This window comes from Opisthocomus hoazin, chromosome 3 (assembly GCF_030867145.1).
Source record: "Opisthocomus hoazin isolate bOpiHoa1 chromosome 3, bOpiHoa1.hap1, whole genome shotgun sequence".
Classification (NCBI taxonomy): domain Eukaryota; kingdom Metazoa; phylum Chordata; class Aves; order Opisthocomiformes; family Opisthocomidae; genus Opisthocomus; species Opisthocomus hoazin.
In genome coordinates, this window is record NC_134416.1 from 13,387,791 (window position 1) to 13,413,142 (window position 25,352).

General features: G+C 38.9%; 1 protein-coding gene across 2 annotated transcripts in view; it reads right to left on the bottom strand.

Annotated features, from left to right (window-relative positions):
* NSMCE2 (NSE2 SUMO ligase component of SMC5/6 complex) overlaps nucleotides 1–25,352 on the bottom strand; it is a 134,384-nt gene that overhangs the window by 45,293 nt on the left and 63,739 nt on the right. The window lies entirely within an intron of this gene.

Here is a 25,352-nt window from a genome sequence, read left to right on the forward strand (position 1 = left end):
AAACAGTTACAGCTGTAGCTTGGCTTAGGGACTGCAGTTCAGATTGTTGATTTTAGCACAAGACATTTTCTTTTGTGTATCAAACACATTTGTGTGGATTTGTTTGTCTTTAGACTGTAAAGTATCAAGAAGGCCAGCTTGTTGTCTCTTTTTCCCCCACTAGTGTATTATTCTTTTATATTAGTTCACATTAGATGATGCAGTGAACTCCACAGTAACTGAAAGCTAAAACCAAAATTTGGGTCATAAACAACTGAACGTGAAAGGCAACATCAAAAGGATATACCACTGCATAACGAAACAAACCCTGCTGCTTGGATTGAACGCCCCTGCAAGGGACCCTGGTTCGTATCATGACATAGACTTCACAGCTGGTTTCTGCAAAAATTGTCCTGGATGAATAAATACTTTACAGTAGCTACATTTTTATGTACCTAGGTATACCAGGGGATTCATGACTAAATCTCATGCTTTGAATTAATCTAAATTTGAAAGGTCTTGAGAAAATACTGTTTTTGACTAATGAACTCCAGAAATTAGACAAAGATGCATACCGGAGAATACGCTATCTCAGCCTCTCAGTGGAGTTTTCTAAATTCAACATTTGGGTATAGATGTTGAAATAAAATCCCCAATAGCAGAAATTAAATGTTGTGTAGACACTTCTACTAAATGACAGTTCTCTGCTTTTCTGATATGCTGCAGTTTCATGTAACTCTTGTCAGCTTACACGGGACGCTGGAGAAAGTCCCACAAACCAGATGTCGCTCCAAACATGCTTCTGTCTTAAAATCATGAGTACCAGATGACCAGCTAAAGCTAGCCACAAATTCTACAATCAAAACACAAAATTGACCAATTTTATGTGTTTCAAGAAAAAACTGTGGATTTATAAACCCTTTTTCATGTCATTAGCATGTTTCTGATTTTCTGATGAGTTGCTGGGGAAAAAGGAACTTCTCCAAACACAAAAAAGTCTCATTGTATTAGATGTCCCAAATTTCCTCCTGCGGACTCAGGAATCTGGCCATTGCAAGGCCCACAGGATCCTCCTCTTGCCAGACTTCGCGGCACTAAGAGGCAAGGAAGCCCAAAGGTCTAACTCAAAGCCACGTTGCCTGGGAGAGGCTCCGTTGCCATCGTAGTTTCCCTGACTGCCCTAGCAAGGGACTGTAGGTGTTCAGGACTTGGAACACAGCAGGCCAGGTCTTGCAAGGAGAGGTTGCGTTAGAGCAGACTTAAGGCTCTTGAAGCTGGAAGTGCCATTCCTGCCAGTTTCATGGCTGTTACACAAACAGGAACACCACAGTTCCAAGTCAACACTGGGACACTGCATATCATTTCAGAGCAACAACTTGTCCATTTTTTCCCAGCATTTTCACAATTTTCAGCACATAGGAAATTTTCTGTTTTAATGAGTTCAGCAAACAAACATCCTATTTTTCATTATTTTTGCCATATCTCTCAAGCACAAGGACAAAAGAAATGAGATGATAGAATTTACGACCCAAAGAAACTCCAGTTCTAAAATAAGCTCTGAATAAAAATAACTGCACAGGTTCCTACCAAGCTTAGATGTGTGCAGACTCCACAATGTTTTTTAAACTCTGCAGCTCAGGTAGTAAAGCTCAAGTCACCACCATTCCTCTCTGAGGCACTGCCGCAGCTGACAGAGTGGCACAGGCCATCTTTACATTCCAGTGATTTTTGCTGCTCCTACGCCCCTCAACAGCCTCACGGCATCTGGGCAGTTCAGACCTGACCCTAGAACTGGGAATCAAAACCCTGCACCATCTATCTTTCTGCTTCTTAGCTGAATCAGAATCTAATGTGTCGTGTTAAATAAGACAAGAATATAGATGCATAAAAAAGCATCTAATCAGACAGTTAACAGAGCAATCAGGTAACTGAGAAGGCACAGCATACAAGATGATAGCTTATAAAATGAGATTTGAAACCAGCAAAGAACAAAGTGGAAATCAGTTCTACAAAACTACAGTAGAGAAGATTTTCACAGTGCTACACGGGACTAATGCTGAATTTCGGAACACAAGTCAATGATTCATGCATTGTTGGGTATTTTTTCACTCCTTTCTCATTTTCCCAGTCTAGTAAGAAGCTTCATTATTAATTTACCTAAGTTTGAATGCTCAACTTAAACTGACCTCTAGCATGCTTTTCAATGTTTCTGTAATGAAGCTGCCATCTCGGTATCACATGCCTGCAATATAAACTGTCACTTACTAAAACTCTTTTTCAGGCAGAAAATAAAACTTTACATGTGTTCCAAGGATAACTGTTTAAAGAAAGAGACAAATTGGTTCGTTACATTCACGTCCCCTTGAAAACATGAAATTTTAGAAAGCTAAAAAACCTTGAACAAGTAAACCATAATACACCCTGTCAGGGAAAATGTATGTTTTGTTAGAGAAAGGATAAGGTTGCAAGGAATGTATTCATAGGAATTACAATATCAGGCAATTTTACAGCAATGCTATATAGTGGTTGAGAACGTTGATTTTTTTAATCCGAGGTATGTTGGAGATGGAGATGCTTACTGTAGCCAACAATTTTTTTTTTAAATATTCTTCAACTGTTCATTTGACTAGAAGATTGTGCAGACCTAGTGCTGTGATGAATTTTAGCTTTGCTGATGCTAAACTGCAAACTGTTCAGTGTCTTACACAGAAATATCACGAGGTGAAAAAACGTAGTCTGCAATCCCTGTTAATGGGAGAACATTTGGCGTTGTGAGCCGTGCCGCAGTTTTGAAGGTATTTCTGTGCTACTGGCTTTTTACAACACTCCAAAGCACAAAGTTACACAGACCTACACCACGGATCTCAGAGACAGCATCTCTTTCTCTACACATCACAAAGACCTTGATTAAACTTTGAGCATCAGCTTGTAGGGCATTTTGGAATTTATTTCTCCAACAGCTTGACAGAACAAAACCCTTTAGGAACCCAGATGATAAGACTGTATCACCTCTGACAATACAAGCCATTCCTCGATGCCAGACAGCCCTAGAAAGCAGACAGCCTGTTTCACAGGGCAAAGGAGGTGAAGTGAGGAAGAAAAGTTGAATAGTAGTTGAAAGAAGAAATTCGGAATTCAGTGGTTGGGAAGATGTCATTAGATTTAGGTCAGCAGCCCCATTGTAGTGATTCCTAAGCTTTTCTTTCATAAGCCCACTTCCAGGATTACAACCCTATTTTCACTGCAACTTTTGATAGCTTCCATACTTGCGAATCACTGCTCTTAATACTAATTTCAAAGTTTTCATAAAACTATATGAAGCTATTCCAAAGCACTGGACACAAGAAAAACAAAATACACAGCTAACTCTGCACACACTTGCATCACTTCTTTAGTGGTTTCCCTTGAATTCTAGCAGTGTAAACAAAGGTGGGCACAAGGCCCTGCATCTCTTATATAAATATAAAACATTCTTTGTACCATTATATAAAACTCATTTTGCAAAATACTTTTTCTAAAGCTTTTATACTATTTTACTTATTTGCTCGCATGATTAGCTTTTAACCAAATGTAGATGTTTTCCCTGACCTATTTTCAAAGCTAACTAATCTGTAAATCCCCCAGTTATGCAATCTTGAAGGATTAAATGTTTGTCATGAAAGAGTCTGGATTTGTTTAGACTGAACAAATTTCAGTGGTTTAAATACAGTTCATTGATTAAATTACATCCATAGAATGGTGGCTCTTGTCACAGGGAGTCTGCCAAAGTAGCTTTATTTAGATGTATATGATATAAGCTTCTGCTCATAGTTAAGCCCACAAAGTATTTGCATGTGGAGCATCTTGGAAGAGAATGAGGCTCTTTTTATACAAAACACTTGTTCCATCTCTGCAGAAGTATTACAATTATATAATACATATCTTGAAGTAGCACCTGAATGCCAGCCTTGTCAGAGCAACATTATACTCGGTAAAATGACAGTCTCTGCTCCAAAGCATGCAACCTAAAAGGCAAGACAAACCAGGCAGAGGAGACAAACAAGTGGGCTGGTCTAGGGGTGGTAGCAAAGACGGGGTAACAAACAACAGGACACACAGGATTTGCAGCCAGTGAGGAAGAGCAATGACAACAAGCCATCTGCCCACCCATAATTAGATTAGAGTTCTCTCTACGCAGTACAGCAGAGCAGTTTTGAAGAGACGCTTGGAGGAGGGTAGGACTTTGTCTTGGAGCCTCTCCTATGCTTAGTAAGGTGTCATGAGAGAAAGAATAAAGATGCCCAAGGAGAAGTAGAAGATTGAGACCAGGAACAAAGGCAGGTGTCAAGTGCGTACCAAGGTATCAGGTCACAGACAGAAAGGGCTAAATTCCCAGAAAGGTATATTCTGCTTGTTTAGGATTTGCTCACACAGTCAGAACATTCTTTAAAAGTCACCTTCATGGTGTTTTAAGCTAACTGATTTTACTTCTCATTTACAATGGAGTGGGAACTGCTATTTCCAGTTACAGAATCTTAGTTGAAAGGGTATAACCTCAACCTGTTGGTGTTGAACAGTTGCTTTGCACTTCTTAGAATGCACTGAGAGCATTTGCAGATGAAGACATCTTTACTGGAAGTGTGAACACCAAGAGAGTGATTTAAAAGCACTGAAAACATAGTTCTTCAGGGTTATACATGAACTTCTCTAAATGAGGAAGCCAAGAGTATTTTTATTCCTTAGACATAACACCTGCTTGGGTTTCTACCTTTTCTTCCAAAACTGTATGTCGGTCCCTCTCAGGACAGGAAACCAGAATACACAAACTGCTTTCATGAACTGCTGCTTTCACCTACTCTAGCAATTGCCATTTTAAACAGTTGAAATAGACTGGTCATACACAATTCACCTTCAAACCTTCTAAACATGTAGGCTCAGAACGTATTCAGTGTATCTAGATTTGTGCCCTTCAATGCTGAAGTGAAGAACTTGAGATTTCATTTTCAATTCATTCTGATAAATCACTCCATTATGTGAGCAAGGACTATGGATTAAATAGTCGTGAAATTCAAGTTGAGCAAAACCAGTTATTATAGCATTGTAAGATGTCTATTGAATATAAAGATGCAAAAATAGTACTTCCCATGTTCCATGACATTTTCTGTAAATATGGTCTTTACACCATTACATGGTCTCTTCTTGCTGGAAATGTAAGTCATTTGCAGTTTCTATTAGGACAGGAAAAACAGCTCACTGGACTTGAGGCCTCGATATTGCAAAATTCTGTACAGATAAGCCAGCTCTTAAAGTCAGACTACTTTCTCACATTTTGGGTGGATACCCTGAGCAGCTGCAAAATACAACTGCAACCATCACCCTGTAGCAAGCAACAGATAACCACAGCTTTACAACAGGCACTGACAGCAGCAGATTTATTGTATTTAAGGCAAAATCTGGGGGAAATTCACAGCTCTCACAGCTGTATGTCTGCATTTGTAGCAACCTAAAATCAAGCATGAAAAATAACAGAGTAAAACTGAAAGTAGAAAAATAAGACTACTCTTGAAAATAATGGATATGAAAAAAAGGAAAATGAAGGGAAACTTAGTTGCAGTGAAGCACTGGCAAGGATGTCTAAGGCCTTGAGAAGTAAAAGGAACAATGCTAGTACACGTGCCTCATGCTGGGCAGCCTCACCATGCAATCTCTGAACAGCTAATACTCATCAGAATCTGGTTTAATCAAAACGACTTAAAAAAATCATAAGTGGTGTTGAGCAAGAGGATTTAACACAAAATCTATTTCCAGGAAAATTAGTTCACTGAAGTTAATCAAGAATGCAAGATTAATAAAAATAGCAGCAGAAGCATTGTTTTGTGTTCTATTTTCCAAACTTTTACAGCAGGTATTTTGAATTCACTGTGGTTTTTTTTCCGAAACCAATGCAGTCACAATACACTGTCAAAGCAGTTTGATTTATTTACTATTACACAAGCTAGACTGCACACTGAACAGCTTTTACTCTAGGCTTTCTACAGAAGAGTTAAAAAGCCTTGCTGGATTATCAGCTGAATTAGCAGAAATCACCTGGAGCGCTCCTCCTGTTGCTCTTACTTCAACAGCAGGCAGGATTTTTGCACAAGGTTGTACGACTTGTAATTAGAAATCTCTCAGTGTAACTCAACACTGATGCGTGGCCCTCCATGTACTTGGTGACACACCACAAGGACAGGGGGTATCTAGATCCCCAGTGAGGACAAACCAGTTTGAATGTCTGAAGGGGGCTCTGGTGCCAGGCTGTTTCTAAAGGTAAGAACCTTCTTGGAAGATCTTCTCAAGCACGAGATCTGGCTAGATGGCACTGCCACTGTGAGAGCAGAACTTCAGAACACATCCATCAGCCATCGATCAGGAAAGGAGAGACCGCAGGGTTGTAAAGCAAAGAAGTGAGATACAGGCACTGCAAGGAAGGATTGTGAGACAGGGCTCAAACCGGTGAATCCCTCATGGTTGGCACACCAATAGACAGGAGTAGGCAGCGGGCACAGTCAGAGAAGTGAATGTATATACAGCATGTAACGCATACACAGTATCTTAAAAATATCAGTAAAAGCGGAAAATTCCTGCTTAAATTGACCACATTGATAACTATCAAAGACCATAAACACAAGTTCTAAGAATAACAGTGTTGGATCAAGTCCCGCAGTGGCCATGGGTACAGACCTAGCTCATATATTCTGCATTCTTCAGTGTTTCTGGATGGACTCTGAATTAGCTGATAGCACCTTCAAACTCAATACATGTGTTTCTAACAGCACTTCAAGTACGCCGGTATTTCCTCTGATGTGTGCTTAAAAGACTTATTTCTGAACGTAAAAGTCACACATCTCATCCAGGGACAGCAAGCCATTTGTATATTTACAGTCAAACCTCAGCAGAATATTCTACCTTTGTGAGATTTTAGAGATAGAGCAGTTAAATAGCTTCCAGTTCAGCTCTTGAAGAAAAGCTGACTGAGAAGTAAAAAGACTGTCAGAATCACTGGTTACAACAGGATCCGGGGAAATGACATTATCAGAGTCGATGGTTACAAAAGGATCCCGGCACGCAATGCCTAGCCAGTTAGAAGATGCAATTTCTCCAAAAAAAGTGCACTAACATCTCTTTGCGACGTCAAAGCCATCAGGTTTCACTTAAGTACTCATTTTCACCTGAAATAATGTTGAAACAAAACATTAAATGTATATGGAACTGTTGGAAAAAGCTCACTATAGAGTAGAGATGACATTTGCCTCAATGCTGATGACCTGCATAAAATCTAGGCATATTTTACGACGGTGTGAAGTGCTTGCTGTGGCACATATTTCCTGCAGTGTTGCATAAGACTCAGTCCAGGCAATATGCAAGATTTTCCAGATTAAACTCTGGTGCTACATACATGAAACATCCCTTAGTATTTAATTAATGTTTATGAATTAATTTCTATAAGGGAATTATGTTTTGTGTTACAACACTACCATCAATTTAAAGAGAACTGCCTAGAAAAAGACTAGAACAGAATGCATGATGTTGTAATTTGTATTTTATTAGATCTTTTGTTCAAGCCTTTGGTTGTTTATTTTAAAGACAGTAAACTATTTTTTGCCTAAAGACTGCTTTTCTATTTTAAGTCTTAAACAATCTGTTCCATGAACCACCTGGAAAAATGTGTTAAAAACAGTTTAAAAACATCCTTTCATTATAATTCCTGGAAAAAATGTGACAGTCATTATCTACGATGAGACACTTGTATTTACAAAGAGTTAATTTAAATATCATGTTGATCTCTCCTTCCTCCTCCAAGCAATACTGAACAATCAGAATTCATTACGTTGCCTATTATAGATCAAATGCCACTATTTCTTGTTGTTGTAATGAAGACAGCATAAAAAACACCCCAGAGCAGAAAATATCACCTGCTAAACTGAAATGACGTTTTACATAAAAAAAACAATTTCTATTCTTTGTGCCTGGATCAGAGCTGCACTGCAGAGCACCAGCTAAATGCTGCACCACACTTTTCATGATCCACTCTCAGAGGTTGACTGACCCAAAAAGATAGTATCAGGGGTTACATTACTCAGCCCCACATCCTAATGAGAAACTTTCCCACTCCTGCACCCGCAGCCGCTGACAGGCTGGCTCACAGACACACCTTTCCGTCATCACCCAGGCAGGTCAACGCATCGTACAGATGGTCTGAGAACACCAATGTCCAGAAGCCAGGGGAATGCGGCAGTGCCTTACGTTTCAACACGGAGATGTTCTGCGTTTTCATGCAACTGCTTATAAGGAGGTTAAGGAGCTGTACTTAGCATACATCACCTCTCTGTCAGTGGGGGTAATCAGGCTGAACAATCCCAAGCGTCTCCACTCCTGAGCGGTCCTGCTTCTTGTGATGGAATTTTCAAGCCCTTTCTCGCTAATTGCGTGCACTGCTTTCAGACTCCCTGGCACCACCGAAAGCTTCCTTCTGGTGTGGAAATCGCGGGCGGGGGGGAGACTTTCGGTATGGAATTGACCTTTCCTCTCTGCTAGGAATCTCATTACAGCTATGGATCTTTCTGAAGACATCTACACAGACCACTTTGAAGCTACTGTTCTACATTCGACGTAATTCTCACTGAATTTCAGGTGTAATTCCTGGCCTCTGTCCATACTGTAAAGTCGAGAGCTGTTTGAAAGCAAAGCACTCCAGGTGCCGCGGCTGGTATTACGCTGCCAGCTGCCAGCACAGCTGTAGCTCAGGCTCAAAGCATCCAAATTATGATTACAAACAGCAGAGGTTATGTGATCTGCTGGTGAGTTGTGGTGGTTAGGTGCTCAAATCTACTCACACCTGATCAGATCAGACCACATGATTGACAGCTTAGGGTCAGGCTAGCAGCCTCAAGCTTTCCTCATTGAGAGCACCTCCCAGAGTCAGACCTAAGTGTGCACCTGAGCACACACCCAACACAAACAATGTGGATGCTGGGCCAGTCTGTAGCTGAGCATGGGCTTAATAGTTACTATTCAGTTATCTTGAACAGGCATTGACTCAAACTTCAGAATCTATACACTATTCACTTAATGGCTGCTCACGTCTAAATGTGATGTTCACTCATCACAGACAGAGATGGCCTAAGACCCAACTGGTGTAAGAAGCTTCCTAACTAGCTGCTTTCTCCCAGTTATGGCTAGTGTCTGTTGGTCTTCTCTCTACCTTGCCTTCCCAGGAACAACAGGAAAATATTTTTCATTGCAGGTCTGGCCTTTTCAGCTTGCTCTCTTAGGTTGTGGATGCTGTCTTCATTTATCAGCTTCAGAGTAACTTTTCAGTGAAGTTATTTTGAAGATTACATAACTGTTTCACACTATGAAGTAAGAGTGTGCTTGTGGCAGAGTGCTTCATGTTATTAAAATTCAAACTCCAAAATAAGTCACTTTGTACGGAATGTCATGAGCACAAAATAGATTGCAACAGCCAAGAACTAAATAATATTTAGATGACTTTAATATCATTCTTATATCTTATCATGCTAACATGATTATATTTTTGCTTTATACCTATTTTTTCAACCAAATAATTTTTAGAAATCAGGACTTCATGAGCTCACCTTGGGGAAAAAAAGCCACATACAAACTAAACAACAAATAATTTTGTTGTGTTATTATGCCAGAAGGATGATAAATAAATTGCTACACCAGGAAAACATACTTTTAATGTCAGTCTTTCAATATCATAAATTACTTCTTTTTACAGTTAACTGTATTGCCAACATAAATGCAAACCTTAAGTAGATGTACACATTACAAGATTAATAAAAGGTAGAAAACACAAAAGCTTCTGAATATTTTACTAGAGCACATAGTTTAAAAATGTCAAGGACAAAATTTGCTGTGTAGAAGTAGGGCACTGCACTATATCCTCACTTAGTTTTTAAGTAAACAAAACAAAAAGCAAAAAACAAACCAGCAATACCAGCAATCTCTCTTCTTTATTGAAAGGTCACTGTAATGCAATAGGACACGGTAAGCAGTTGTGAAATTAAGCCCTCCAGAACCTGGTTGCAGCTTTGGAATGTGACCATTGTTGTGCAATGGAGTTTGTCACCATCATATGAAAAACCCATTGGGAAATAAATCTTTTGTTTACCTGCTCATCACAGATAACCATCGACTGATTCACATTCTGTAGTATTTTACTAAGGTCTAAAACAATACCTGAACTGCAAACATGATCTTTTTCTTTAAGAAAATCCATTCCAGCAATTTTGGAATAAGCTTTATACATCCTACATACAGAATATTTTCTCTTTTTTTGTGTTCCTCTTCAAAAAGAAGGTATGTCAACAGGTTCACAGCCTATTAAAAGCTTCTCAGTTCTTGCTACCTATTTTTAACTGCTTAAAAAATACAATAATGATGCTGTGCTAGATATCCAGTGTAATATTAATTATGCTGATGTCTCAAACAGAGGTTTGACCTCTGCTCAGGAGGAACAAGTAGTAAAAGCAAATTAACCCACATCTAGAGACATCTATATAGGCAGAAGTATGAGCACATTGTTTTAATTACAATCTTCATTCTCTGGAATTTTGGACAATCTGAGGGCACATCTACATAGGTAGGTGTAAACAGAGCTCCTTCACCCATTCCCTTGGGTGAACTGATGGGGACTAGTGCTGGTTCAGAATTTGTACAGCCCTATTTGCACGGCATTGAACTGGCTAGATGTAGAGACAACACAGGCAGAGGAACTCAATGTCTGCACATGTCTGTAGACACTCGTCCTGAGCTGCAGACTTTCCCTGTTATACAGAGGGCAACATCATAAAGATGACAATCAAACTTCTCAATCAGGGAGCTAAAGAGATACTCCAAGTTTATATATAAACTCAAAATACGGCCCCAGACTTAGCTCCCTAAATGTGGATTTAGGAAATTAACTTTGTAATGTGATGTGCACTGTTGATGCAGAAAGTTAACTTTCAGTATCTTAAATTTCTCCCTTGGCACAGCTGATCTGAAATACACAAGCTAGTTATGCCTTAAAGAAGGAGTTTCCAACTTGTTTAGTGAAAAGCATGTCTCTTCACTCCCATTGGCTTTGGTGACTTGACTTCCCCAAGGCTAAGGACTCTTATGACTTGGAAGATCTTTTCAATTGCAAACATCTTTTTGCAGTTTCTGGTCTGTAGTTAACCTCAGGGAAAATTTGTCCACTAATACTTCACAAAAACACCTGTCACTGTAAGTATAAAAGGCTTGCATAGATTTTAAGTGTGGAAAGAACAAAAAACAGAAGCAGTGTAATCTGCTAGACTAATGGCTTTTGAAAAAGAAAAGAATTTGGCAGCTGTTTAGAAATGAGCAATTTAACATTCAGTCTCTTCTTCTCAGAAGGTGACAGTGATTAACAGTCAGTCCAATGATGCTACTGGATCTCGTATGACTACGCTTGTGAATCAACCTTAGACAAGCTGCAGCAAAAAGGGCTATTTTTAAGACTAAATGCTCACAGGATAACCTTAGTCAGTAAGGTTGGTTCTATAAGGGCACAGTCACATAAAAAATAGTGCAAAAGACAAAGAACATTTTTTTCTGGCCATCTGTAGCTCATGCTATGCAAGTATGACATTTAATGGCAAATTTGCTTAGCAATAACTGCATTATTCACAACCCATGGGGAATAAGGAATTACATCCTAAGCACCCCATCCATAACATATGACAAAGAGTTCCTCAGGTTGTATGTACCTGATAAAATCAATCTGAAGGGTGCGAAAAAAAGCCTCCATTCTTCTGTTGAAAGTAGTGCTGAAACTTAATATACCCACAGAACACAATGTTAGTCCAAAATTCCTATCACTTTTCTATTGACAACTCACAGACATATTGGTTCCTACACTGTATCTCACACATAGTTCGAGACCCAGGAGCAGAATGCAACAAGATGGACACCCTCACAGTGTGTAGTAGTTAAGTGGATATGAATCCTTTCAGCACTGTGCATGATTTATAGCTTTGCAGAACGTGTTCTGTTTGTTCTATCATAAGAAAATATTAAAGAAAATAACCTGGGATTCATAACTAGAACAGAAAATGATTTGAGAACTGAGAGTTTTCATCTGTCATTTTAGGACGCAGATGTAACAGGATGGAGGTTTCAGTTCAACAGAGTATTTCTTACTTAGCTATGGAAAACAGTTAACACTTTGTAACTAAGTTCACATTCAGTGCTAGACTATCATGCTCCTGTGTGCTTAATCTAGAGCTCACTACATGGTCTTATGATCTGTCCTAGAGAGAAAGACTCCACGTCACTGCCCTGCCCGTACTCTCTCTGTCAATATGTGTGAATGTGTACACAGAAACGCATGCATACGTGTGGGGAATAATTTGTTATAGCTTAATGGAGGCATTACTTACATGACGTGTATGGAGATGCCCAAGAGACATCATGCCTTAGGCAGCTCCAAGCTTTCCGATGATCCTTAGAGCAGAAAAACCTCCTACACTGAGCTGTCTTTTAAAAGGCACAGTCTTACTCCTAACATAAATTCTCATGTCTCTATTCTGCATAACATGTCTGGAGGTGTGGCTGAGATACAGACTATTGAGTAGCTATGCAGAGATTGCTAAAGACCATATATCATGAGTAACTACTGAAACTATTTTAATAACAGTGATTTGGGGGTCACTGTCAAAGAAGTAACACAGAAAAAAAATTAAAACCTTGTCCCACTTCACACTGTTTGACATAACACAAACATTTTTTTATTCTAGGTTTAGAAAAATAACAAGGTATCATTTTTTACTACGATTGTTAGTCAGAAAAACTTAACGAAAAAGTACTTCAAAAGTTTACTGAACAACCTTGAGTTTTAAACAGAAGTCGTCTCTTCAGTGCAGTTACGTCTGCACTTTTATTCAAAAATCCTTGTTGAAATAACTTAGAATAGTGCACATCAGGACAATGCATAGGATGCCACTGCTAAGCTTAATTAATCATTCTTATTTCTCTCTTGAGTCATCATAATGAGATTTTTTAAAGGGAAATCACTTCAAGAGAAATTCTTGAAGTTGGTCTTCTAACAGATTAGATAGAGAAAATGCTTTAGCTTATAAAGATCCTGCAACAGCATTTATTCTTAAATGTGCAGATGCCATATATACTGTACTGCATAGATACTGTACAGTCTCTATTTCCATGCTCTGTAGTTAAAGGAAGAGATACATAGCAAGCTTTTTAACTATACCCAGGTATGTGGGATTTTACTTCTGTAGATGTTTTGAACTTACATCATTAGCGCTTTAATTTCATTTATGGTACCTCCTTTAAACACACGCAGAAGGTTGTATGCTGATAGCCTAAGATTTTTCTTCAATTATCACACGAATATTTCTTTTAAAATAGAAAAAAATATGGAAAATACTAAAGGATTTCATTATCTATCGATCTAAGCAGTGGCTTTTAGTTAGGAATGACATACAGCTGGAACGAAAATTTTAGCACACTGAGGAGTGATATTTGGCCCTGCCAGTGTATTTCAGGATATCATCACATGGTTGCCTCAGCAAGTTGCTTTTGGTTTCAGCCCTCTCTCATTACCCCTTCCCATCTGACTGAAATCAGCTGATCTTTTACAGGCATTCCCACACGCAGCCAGCAAGCTACTCGCTTTCAGATTCCAAGCACCATATTTAGGGTGTGCCTTTGAAATCCAGAGGCCAATAGCAATACAGTTGCCTCGTTTTGTCAGCCCCTGAAGAGTTGACCGCCTTCCCATCACAAAACCTCTGCCAACCAAAGAGTAAATGTTCTCAGCCTTCGGGCTTAGCTTTCTGATTCCACGTATGCCTTTGCTGAAAATGCAAATAATTAAAAACGAGAGATTCTAAAATGTTTCAAGTATATCTTACGTAATCTGGATAAAATGTAATTAACTTTTAACATCCATGCAATCATTTTGTTATTGCAGCTAAAAAAAAATTCTCAGAATACAGCTCTTCCAGAATCTCCAAGAAAAATACTCTGTTTCACCATTTTCTGATTCATTCGACTTTGGAAGCAAAATAAACACATTGCTGTGTTTAATATTGTTGCACAAGAGAATTCACAAGAATGAAATGTGTTCAAAGTTCCTAGAAAAAAATGTAGCAATGCAGGCTGCCAACTTGTTCAATGTCAAGCTCTAGGCAGTATAGCAGGACTAGCAGTAAATGACTCATAGTGAGTCACGCTTTAGCTATTTTTGCTTTTAAAGTAATGCCAGGCGCTGTGTTAATATTCAACCAAGAGTAAATTTAGCAATGCAAGAAAACAAGTGTTTCCATGGTTGCTCCTTCACAATGTTTATAGTATATACACAGCCATTAGACACAGGAATTAAGCCAAATGAAGAATATGGAAACGTTCCTCTTTCATTTACAACTGAGTTTTGCTACATTGGGTTTCATGACTCACTCAGCTACTAGATTTTCCAACTCCAACAAAAATGTAAAGCTATAGCTAGCACAACACCAACCATACTCTTAGTGGTCAATAGCCACAACTTTCCTCTAAATTATAGCTCGTGCTGTGTACTCAACTGAGCTGGAAGGGTACTGGCATATCAGTAACTGCAGCCAAAAGCAAGTGCAAACAAAGCAAATGATTTATCAAGATAATGAAGTTACATATATTTCTTTCAGGAGAAATCAAGACTGACATGAAGGCCTCAAGACTGACATGAAGGCCTCACTGGTGAAGCTAAGTACATCAATCACGGGTAGTGTGTTCTGTGACACTTCTAAGGAGGAGCTAGCAGGGAGGAAAGCTAAAGGGGATCACTGCAGGGAGGAAGGAGGTTGTGGCAACATATGAAAAGGGAAAGCAGCTGCAGAAAAACGAGGAAGGATGCTGATTCAGGCTGGGGAGCAGCTGGGTAAAATGAGAGAAGTGGTAAAGAGTACGACAGAGTTGGAAAATATCTGTCCATGACATAGCTGTGATGTGACAAAACCCATATGCAGGTATGATTTCAATGGAGCGATCTGCACAGCCTTGTTTTCTTAGGTGAGCAGGTAGGTATTTGTGAAATTGAAAAATATGAGCCCAACTATGTAGACATCTGACATGGCATAACAAAACTCTGCTGGAGAACAGGAAGGGAGAATTTAATCTGGGCTGTAGGGGAAGAAACCGACAAAAATCCAAAGTAACGGATGCTGCAGCAAAGGTTAAGTGAATAGCTTACTTTGCCCACACTAATAACAGAGCTGCCAAACCATTACATATGATTGCTTGTTAAACTTTTTTATTCACATTTTAATACAGTGATTTATTCATTAGTCTTAAACTGCAGTAATTACTATTTTTACTGCAGAGGCTGATAACGCAATTAGGAAGATTTTACATTTTTTCCGTTCTAAAAAAAACTCTTTAGCTTTTCTGCATGAAGTCTTCTTCCATGCTGCAATAAGCAGAGCTTTTTTTCCCCGTTTTCCTATCTGATTATACACTAGCCACTTAGTTTATACTGGAAGTTTATAGATAGATCCTGACGAACAGCCTTCCTGGAAAGACTTTTTTTGATTTCATTAAGCCTTCGACTGACCCATAAACTTTCAAAGAGGGAGTGAGGGAGAATACTTAAGTCTGGGCCAGATCCAAAGAACTGAAGCAAACCACAGACAATAAAGTCCAAAATGATGAAAAATCCTCTTCAGTGGCCTCCTAACCCTGAAGGCATCTAACTCTGGTAAGTCCCTCCCCAGTTCTCCAGGGATCTGAAGTCCTGACTTCTGTACTTGCCCAGAGCTGCCCTAGCCTGAGCAACAAGGAATATGTTGTTTGTCCTGCAGCCTCTTTGGCTCTTGAAAGTAGGCACAGCTCCACCCAAGTGGAAGAAGAGCAGGTGGTGATGGAGATGTAGAGAGCGCAGTTTCCCATTCCTTGCTGAGTGAGTTAACTACTAGAGCACACAGTCATGCACTCTCTTTGCATTCTTCCTAGCCCCCTTCCATTTCCAGCTGCACACGGTGCAGATTTTCCTCCAGCTGAAGGGCTGAAGAGTGCCCTCTGCAGACCAGCCTACAGCCGAGGGGTTGCTTAAAAGCCTACAAGCAACTGTATGGTATCAGGTGCAAGGTCCATCCCACCCAGCAGTCTTACTCTGGTGACGAATAAAAGTAAATGCCCATAGAGGGCAGGAGGCAGGGAAAGCCTACAGCGATGTCTTCCTGGTATTCTTGTCCAGCCTCCAGTAATCTGGTCAGGAGCATCTGGAGGATCCAGAGAGGAGCTAAAAGTGACATCTTCCCCATACGGGATTTTTCTTAGATGCTTATTTGTGAATTTATTTGCATCACTTCCTGAGCAGCTGCTGTGGACACGATGCTATGATATAAAACATAAGCACTCTCACCGTTGCTCCACTAACTGCTGCTCTCCTTCATGAGGTATTTTTGGTGCCTGCTGGAACACCTGTTAAGCAACTTGCCTTTAATCCTAAGATCATTCACTGCAAGTCTGGTAGCACAACAAATCTACATCCATATTTGAGATGATAAGACACGATAAACCTATCCGCACTTGTAAAGTCACATGCTGTGTCTCAAATGAGGGCTAATAACAGATGAAAGATGACAACTTAAACCACTCCTCAGTTGTGACAGAACATCTGAATGCTCCAAGCCCATTTTAAAGTAAGTGTAAATGCCATTGAAGGTGTTCGACTTCTTTGACTTTGTGCTAATGGTGATCAAATGCGACATATCTTAGGTTACCCCTAAGAGAGAGCACACACAATTACCACTTCAGCTCCCTGATAACATCAGTAACCATTTGAGCGCCTGAAATTCCCAAATCCACAGATTAGAGCCATGGTCCACTTCTTCTCCAGCTACATAATACAAGCATGTGCGCTCAGTCTCACAGTAAAAGCCCTGATTCATTCCCTCTGCGTTACTTTAAAGTTGGCACATTTTTAGTCATCTTATGCAATACTGTGATTGACGTACAGATGTAAAGCACGCTACGCTGACAGAATAGAATCGTCACCGAACAAGGCTGTTCATGCAGATATGCCATAACCCTCATAACCCTTAAGAGCCAAGGCACTTAAATCTGGGGTCTGGCATCCAGTCTAAGGTCCACAAACCTAAAAGATGGGTGTTGCAGTCCTTTTAGCGCTTCTCTAGCTTTCTTCTTTGATTTCAGCTCAACCTATTTAACAGGTCTGGGGTAGTGTGAAGAAGGTGTCCAGTACATTTAACAGCATAAAATTCAAGTTGGAAAGAAATCATGCTTTACTGTGAGGTTATTGATGCCTACAGTTTTCAAGAGGGAAATGAAACAATACCAATATCAAAAATTACGGTAAGCAGACAATGCCCGTGAACTTCTGCTAAGGAATTAGAGGGTGTTTATTAATCTTGCTGTACATTACTAGTTTGCATGTTACTGTATGTAGCAAGTATAGATCAGGGAAATCCCATTGATTTCGGAAGATACACTGACATTTACCAAAGCAAGATCTAGCTCAACCTCCAGCTCTTCTGAAGGATACACCAAAGAGCTACATGGCAAATATTTTCAGGAAGCATAAAAGCACCAAGTATTTTCCTTTCTCTGAACTGGAGTACTCTGAAGCGACCACGCAGTGTGACATGTACTGGTGGATTATTATTTAGTCAGCATTATCTCAGATCTACTTTCCTGTTCTTCCTCAAATGCTTTTTCTGCTGGCACTCAATCCAAATGCATTACATGGAGCAGAGTTCTACTTGATGTAGTATTTCCTTTGATCCCCGTGCATACTGGTCCCGCATATAAATGACTAAAATTAACATATAGGAAGGGTAAAAAAAACCCCTACTGTCCCTTCAGGAGTAAGACAAATACTCAAGTAACAGAAAAAAATGAGTAAATAAAACAAACTTCCCTAAGTTTAAAGCTCCACTGAGCTTTATTTTCTTCCTTCCTTCTCAACATCCTAACTTCAGATGAGAACATCTCAATTGAAAAATTATAACACTGAAATGCTCTCCATTTCCTCTTTCTTTGTTTTCTTCTCCTTGGACTGTTCTTCACCAATTTTCCTGTGATCACACTTGAAGTTTAAGCTGTAAGCTCATGGCACAAGAATGGAATTCCTCCATCCTCTACCTTTTCAATTTGTCTGAATAGCATGCAAAAGACATAATGGCAAGTAAAATTGTACTGAGCTGGTAGAGCCAGTCCTTGCATTTTCACCATTCAGATTTTTACGAGAAAAATAGTATGTATTGTTACACCATGACAGAAGTGAATGAAAACGCTTAGTGAAATTGCTCATTTTTTATTACCAGAAAGCAAATTTTCCATAGGGTATAATCAATCTATTGAAGTTCTCAGAATGTCAGATACAGGCAAGCTTTGCATCTATCTCTATATCCTTCTTACTCATCTGAAATTTATAAAACATTTATGATGAGTTCAAATATGGTCACAACACATGAGACTTTATAAGTTTCCACGTTGCACAAATGGATTACCACAGAGTCAAGAAATACAGGAACTGACTGAACTGAACTACACACCACTGAGGGAGAACATCTATATAAGCTCGGGTGCAGTGCTGGCACAAGAAAAAATGAGCAAAAACTTGGTCACAGATTTGCTTTGCCTGAAAATTTCTTACCATCTGAGCAAGGTTCTAAGGTTTTTCATCACTCTTCCAATAAAAGGGGGAAAAAATAGTGTATTTTAAGATGGCATTTTATTAGATAATGTGATTGACTACAACATTAAGGGAACAGAATCAGCATCCAGAAGCTCCCTTCCTGACCTATATGTTCTTACAAACAGTAAAAATGCCATGCTGGTAGCCATCAATGTCCTCACTTAAGAGAGAATTGTCCCATGACAGTAACAATAAATTGCCCAAAATATTATTCCTAAGAGTATAATAATAATAAAAAATTATTTCTATTCAACACTCCATTTCCTTTCTAGATTTTATCTACTCAGTGCTGATCTGAAAGCCAAGCTGATATAAAAGCAAGAATTATATCTTGCAAAGACTTTTGCAATGGAATAAAATGTAGATCTTTTAAAAATACATGTATAGATCAGATGAGTGACAGAGAAAGAGATAAAAAGTGTTTACCCTTAAGCATTCAATGACTGGAAGCACAGATATGTATAACCGGAGAGACCTACGTCTGATGCTCATTCTGATTAGACACCTCCCTCAGCTGAGTGCCTTCACCATAGGGCTAAAGGGTCAGCGGCTCTCAGTATTTCCTTTTGCACTTGTTTCCACTTTCACGTATAGCTAAATACACACTGAACAGAGAGAGCGGGAGACTGATTCCACAGCTACAGGTCAATCACCTAGTAGGCCCAGAGTCAGTCACGTTCTGATCATGAATCGCTGAGACTGAAACCCAGGTCTTCTATACTCCAGGTTACTCACAACACAGAAGGAATGTTTGAGGGGGTGGGTTGATTCCTCTTTCATTTTAACTACGAATTCCATGTCAGAGCTCTAAATGCCAATGCAGGAAACTTCTTATTTTGATCAACCACATTAGAAAGGTAATCATTTCATCAAAGAAATCCCCACAAGATCCATTGGAAATTGATGTTCTTCATTAATCCAATAACAAAATTATTGTTAATGTAAACTTCTGCCTGTTACGCTATCAACATAGCTAATTTTTAAACTGGAAAAATTGTCCCAGATTGCAAATGAAAAGTTCTGACGGTTTCATTCGATCTAGAGGTGGTCCTTCTTTGCAAACTTGCAAGGAGACCAGCTGTGATGATAATTTTGCAGTCTGCATATTCATCTCAGGTATTGTATAGCTCCCATTGCTATAGTATTTGAGCCTCCCGTTTATCTAGTTTGTTCCTCTAGCTTGTTTCTCTTGTAACTCTGTGAAATAGAGGGTTTGGATGTCAGACATAATCATCATCACTTTAACTCATTCCATTTCATTCCCATTGATCTCCTAATCCTTCAAAACTACAAGTGGGCTAGCTTACTCCTGAGCAAGACAAATAGTTCCTTCCAGAAAATATCCAGACAGGACAGTCCCAAAAGGACAAAACTATGCCAAGTTTCTCTCTCAGCGTAGTCCTTTAACCCTACCCAAAAGCCAGATCTCATTCACATAAATGCCTCTAAACATATTCATTTCACTCCTCAGGGGCTGCAATTTGCTCCCTCAGCATCATGTCGTGAAAACATTGCTCTGGCAGATTAAAATACAGTTATGTTATTATTTCCAGCTCTTTGAACTGAAAAAATCACACAAAATAATAATGACATTTTAGTGCCACAAGAGAAGCAGGGCAATTGAGTGTTTTGCAGCACAGAGTGGACATGGCTACTTTGCTCCATAGGGTACTAGCCTGGAGCAGCATGGATATGAGCCAGCCACCGTTCATTAGTTTCTCCTTGCACAGTCCACAAACACAATATATACATAGCTGAATTTCAGACACAGGTATAAGGTTCAGACCCACAACGATTCTAGGCACCTAACTCCCAGTGATCTGTTCTGAACCTAAATGACTTGACATAATGTAAGACTGTAACAAAGCAAAGAACTAAACCGAGGTCTCCTAAACTTCAAGCAACCTTCCTAAGTGCGAGATAATCTTTAATTTCTTTACTAGTCAAAGGGATGTCTATAAAGAATTTTACATAAATGAAAAGTGCATATCCCACACATATCACCAAACTGTCATAACACAAATCCCACTTTCATTTAGAATTTTCAACTTTCGTTCTGAAGTTGTTTTCCCATAATTAGTCAGTAAAGGGATTTAAAATGATTATTTTATATTAAAAAAAACAAAGAAAAATACACTATTTTTCATCAGATCGTCTGCCAACACAGCTAAGTATAAAGATGAAAACAGACCAACTAGGAAGTTAGGTACAACTGAAGAGAAACCCAGATCTGCAAATCAGTTATGTGACTCCACACAAGTAACTTCAACTATTTACTCAAGTTTCATCTCTGTGAGATGGTGAGGAATAAAATTAACTTGCCTACCTCAGTGTGATGTTGTGAGGATTAACTGGATGAAACTTGTGAAGTATTATACTACAAAGTATCTTGTTGCAGCTTGTTTTCTTATCCTACTAAAAGCAAATGGAAGACTTTAGTCTTTCCTGGAATCTCCAGATAGACTATTTTATGAATTTAAAGAGAATTCCTTTCACAGTGCCATTTTTTCTACCCCAAACTGCATCTAAAATTACATTTTTTACATCATTATTTCTCAGTATTTGCATGGCTTAAAATACATCTATCAACAGGGCATAATGGTGTCTACTTGAACACTAAATATTAAATCTAAAATATTCTTTCAAAATATTTGCTTATTGATAACAACTGTAAATCTGTCCTAGCAAGATATTAAATCACGATACATGCTATTTGCTTTCAAAACCCCAAGATTTTTTTGTCAGTGGAGAGGGCAAAGAAGAGCTTTACAACTGCAGCGTTGCTACTTTCCAAACTACACTACAATGACTGGCTTCTTATGACAAAAAGTTGCCTAAACTACTATTGTGTCTCAAAATGATTTGTTCTCTCTAAAAAAAAAAAAAATTATCTTTCCTACATTTGCCACATTGACTCCTTAAATTGTTTGGCATAACCAGCAATACTGTCATTCACTCAAATCTTCACACTTTCTACAAAATGCCTATCAAAACCTGCATCTGTCGGGTGTTCGCACAGACCGCAGTTATCAAGGATTCCAAAGTGCATGTTATCAGCTGCTATAAAAGGGCTATGAAATCTGTCATCCTTTGTGCACCGAATGTGAAACTAAATAACCTTCAGCAAATACAGTAGTGGCAGCTAGGGTCACACAAGTAGAGATTATACCTGCTGATTAGCTCTTCCACAGAGTGTCAGAAATTTAAACCGATACACAAAGATTAAAGACAGATATTACTTTCATTTTGTGAAGGCAAAATTCTCACACTCTGTGCCAAAAGATGCCTTTGATATATATATACTGGCATGAAATAAAAAGACTTGGTAATACAACTTTAAACAGAAGATGGGATTTTAAATTTACAGAAGATACAAAACGCGAAGTTACAGTTCCTGCAGTAATCATGTCTGCGTTCCTATGGGCTCAGTCCTGCAAGGTTCTGTACTGTGGTTACACTCCAATAAGGAAGGAAAACATGCCAGCAATCTCACCCATTTCAAAGGATCTACTCAGGCAATTTAATTTAAGCAACTTGCTTAAGCATTTCACTTAATCAAAAGCAGTTGATTAAACACTTTGCAGATCCAGGACCCTTATGTGTAAGGAAAGCATCAGTCATGAGGGGTGAAGCTCACACAAAACTCTTCCCTGCAAGCCACACATGCAATCATTTAGAACTTTCTGATATTACCAGATTTAGTGAATATCGGTCCAAGAGCTCAATTATTTGGAAAAGATAATGTAGGCATTTTGGGGTACAAGGAGTGGTTAAAAAAATTTTAAAAAATTTTAAAAATAATCAACACTTCAACTGTTTACATTCTAAGCAAGTTTGAGTAGAAAAATGAAAACGTTTCCCATTAAAAACAAGAAGTGGGAATTTAGGAATGTAAGATAGTTCTGAAAACAGACTTCAGAAAAATCACTTGCTGTTCACATAAAAAAACCTGTCTGACAGTGTTTTGACACATATCATCAGAGGTGGAGATTTTGCATCATTTTGCACAAGTTCCAGCTAAAGTAGCTGCACAATAAAGGCTCACAGATTGAGGGAAAACGCCCGCAAACTGTCTGAAGGATGAGCAGAACAGAAACTGCTCTGAGGCACGATATCATCCTTACTGCCACAGAGATGCACTTTCCCAATTTCATTTCTGCACCTTAGCGGCTGCTAAATTTCAAAGCCAAGAAGGTCTCCTTCCCGCAGAACCGCCTAGAGAAAAGGAGAATCCGAAGGTGATGCAGCGCCGTTCCGCTCCCTGAGTATTAGAGCTACCTACCCCACTGCATGTCACCTGTCAGAGGCAGGGAACAACCGTGCAGCTCCCTTTCATCACTGTGGCAGCAAATATCAAGAGAGAAACTGTATTAGCTATCTTAAGTTTCTGTTAAACAAGGTTATATTTAACTCCTTCACACTCTGCACAGTACCTAAAAGCTTTGTGTCGAGAAAGTCCTTCTCTTTCAAATCCTAGTTTATTTCAAAGTAGCAAGACAATGTGGGAATATAACATTTTCTTGCTCAGCTATTCTAGAATACAAACGTCATACCCTGCATAAAAGAGATGTAATGATTAATGGTAACTCATCATGGAAAGAAATTATTTTGGCATCTACCCCATCTGCTCCTTTGAGATTGAAAAGGCTGGGACAAAACAAAACTCCAGGAAAGCTCCTCTGAGAAAACCTGATTGGATTTTTTGTATTTTATCTGATTTAGCAATAAAAACAAATCCAAGGAAAGAGCTAAAATTTGGACTGTACTGCATATGTGTGCCAGGAGTTACGCACGAAGTTGTGCCCAACCTGGCAAGACTAATAGTTGAAAACAAAGTATTAACTTGTTGATGAAGTTATCGATATATGTAACTCATATCAAGTCACTATAAAGCGTGTCCCAAAATTTGCAGACATGTTATAATACGTTGTATTATGGGACCCATATTTTAGGACTCATGCTTTTGAAACCACAACTCCTACAGCAGAAGCTAAAGAATACGCAGATGACTTGACTAAAGCAGGGCTGCTGTGTATTTAACAGGGTGACCTTAACGTTATCCTTATAAAAGAAACCCACACATATACACAGTTCACCAGTTTATTGAAACTAGTAGATGTCTTCTAAAGATTTCATGAATCTTCAGTTCAGCTGGTATTGCAACCCAGAAATTCCTGCCTCTGAGCTCACTCTTTCTCTACAGTAACATAACTTTCTACGTGGCATATGTGATATTTTAGATAATATCGAAAGTGCTCAATTATACATCTCAGCATAGTAATTTACTACATAGAGCCCAACAAGCAGAAGAGGTTTTTTGTACCAGATGGAGTACATGTGTCAGTTTAGCTTCTCACAAAGTTGTTAAGATCAGAGGCCCTCATCTTATAACACTGGGGGTATCTGTAATTTTTAAGTTTGTGAATAAATCTGTGATATTCAGTTCTGTGGGTCTTTTTAAAGGCTAGCAAGAACATTACATAACTACAATAAATAGCGAAACTGGACAGTCTTACTGGTTCCAGGTCACTGTATCATATAGAAGTAAATTTACATATGTGAATACAAAGACTCCACTGATCTTCAGCCATTCAAGAATTTCTGGGAGCCTTTCTGGTAGAAGAGCCTTTTGAAGAGGAAAGTAAAATAGGAAAGTGACTTTATGGTGGATCAATAGATTATTTAGGCAGAAGAGACAATGCTGATGCAAGTTTAAGGCAGCAGAATTGTGCTTGCTTTGAAAGATTTCACTTTGAATTTTCCACTTCTTTCCTATCTGCAGACTGAGGTGGCATTTAGTTACCCATTTCAAAAGAAGGTGGGCTGAACCATACTTTTTATTCAAATACACAATCATCATATTCCATCCAAGACTGTGAAAGCTAACAATTTTGCATTCCGCCTTTTAAATTGCATGAAAATGCTGCAACAGGAGCAAATGTGATCTATCTCATCAAAACCACCATGAATTCTACAAAACCTAAGCAGACCCAGCTGATCAATAGACCATGTACTGAACTCAGCAGCCTGTCCAACATCATCATGCATTCCACTTTGGGCACAGTCTCACCTCTATGCGCAACCAAAACAGAAGTCCAAGTGGCTAATAAGACAAATCTGGATTTCAGGCAATAGAAGCAGAATGATGTCCTCGTATTTTTTTTTTTTTTAAGACTAACTCATCTTGCGCTTATTCAGTTTGGGATTTTTTCAAGAGGTCTGCCAGTTAGAAGACAGTCCCATAGCCTGAGCTGAATGTATTACTAGGGCATACACCCCTTCCTCAGGCAATCACAGGGTGGAAGGTAAATCCAAAGTCAGTTATCAAGATTTTATCTTCTCAGTTACAGACACCTGGAAATTAAGAATTACAACATAATGGCGGGGCATTAATAATTTTATAGTTATGTAGGGAGTGAAAATTACACTGTTTTGTGGTCTGCAACTTGGTATTTTCATTCTCAGAGTAGTGCCAAGAGCCTATTAAACTCAGAGATCAGTGCTAATACTCAAATCCAAAATCTTAAATACCATAAAGATGGGAAACAAATATATTAAGCCCTCAAGCTCTAATCCTAGGGAGTCTTGAGATATCAGATCTAAAATTCACCTTGACAAGCATGTCCTCACACTTCATAAATCTCTTTAGGGAAGTAATCCAAAG